Genomic DNA, 860 nt, shown 5'->3' on the forward strand with positions numbered 1-860 from the left:
CCCTCGGCCCCGGGGAGCAGCGTGGGGACTCCCGGGAGCGGGGCTGGGGCCGGCACTGCCCCTTTGGGAGCAGCCTGTGGAGCAGAACTGCCCGTCAGGCCCCGGACAGGCTCTGGGGAGGATCGGGAGAAGGAGATGAGAATAAGGATAACCCCACTGGGAGAGCCTCTCGCCCCTGGCACCCGGCACAGCCCGGGGGTCTTTGCTGACCCTCCCGGGGCTCCCCGCTCGTCAGGGGCAAAGGCAGGGAGGGGTGACGGGACAGCCGAGCTGCTCCCCAGGGATTCGGCGCAGCACGGAGAAGGTGAGGGGAAGGAGAGGAGCAGGGAGCCGTGCTCGGGAGGCGCTGCGGGGCCACGAGATGCTCAAGGAGGTGCTGCAGATGCAGCCGGACCTGGTCAGGAACAACCTGCAGCTGCTCTTATCACAGCAGAAACAATCGGATTTTAAAGGCAAATAAAGATCCTTTAAAAGGTTCGGATGCCTATAAAAGCTCCCGCTAAGTGCAGCCCGAGCTGAGAGCAGCGCTGTGGGACCGGGGCGGTGTCCCGGGAGCCTCTCCCAGCTGCTGGAGGCCGCTTTTCCTGCAGCCCAGCTCCTCTGTCGGTGAGCACAGCGCTCATTGTGCAGCTCTGCAGCGCGTTCTGGGGCTGGCACCGATCGGTACCGAGCATTTCCCGCTCATTGTGCAGCTCTGCAGCGCGTTCTGGGGCTGGCACCGGTCGGTACCGAGCATTTCCCGCTCATTGTGCAGCTCTGCAGCGCGTTCTGGGTCTGGCACCGGTCGGTACCGAGCATTTCCCGCTCATTGTGCAGCTCTGCAGCGCGTTCTGGGGCTGGCACCGATCGGTACCGGGCAT

Source organism: Geospiza fortis, unplaced genomic scaffold (assembly GCF_000277835.1).
Source record: "Geospiza fortis unplaced genomic scaffold, GeoFor_1.0 scaffold485, whole genome shotgun sequence".
In the NCBI taxonomy this organism is placed as follows: Eukaryota; Metazoa; Chordata; class Aves; order Passeriformes; family Thraupidae; genus Geospiza; species Geospiza fortis.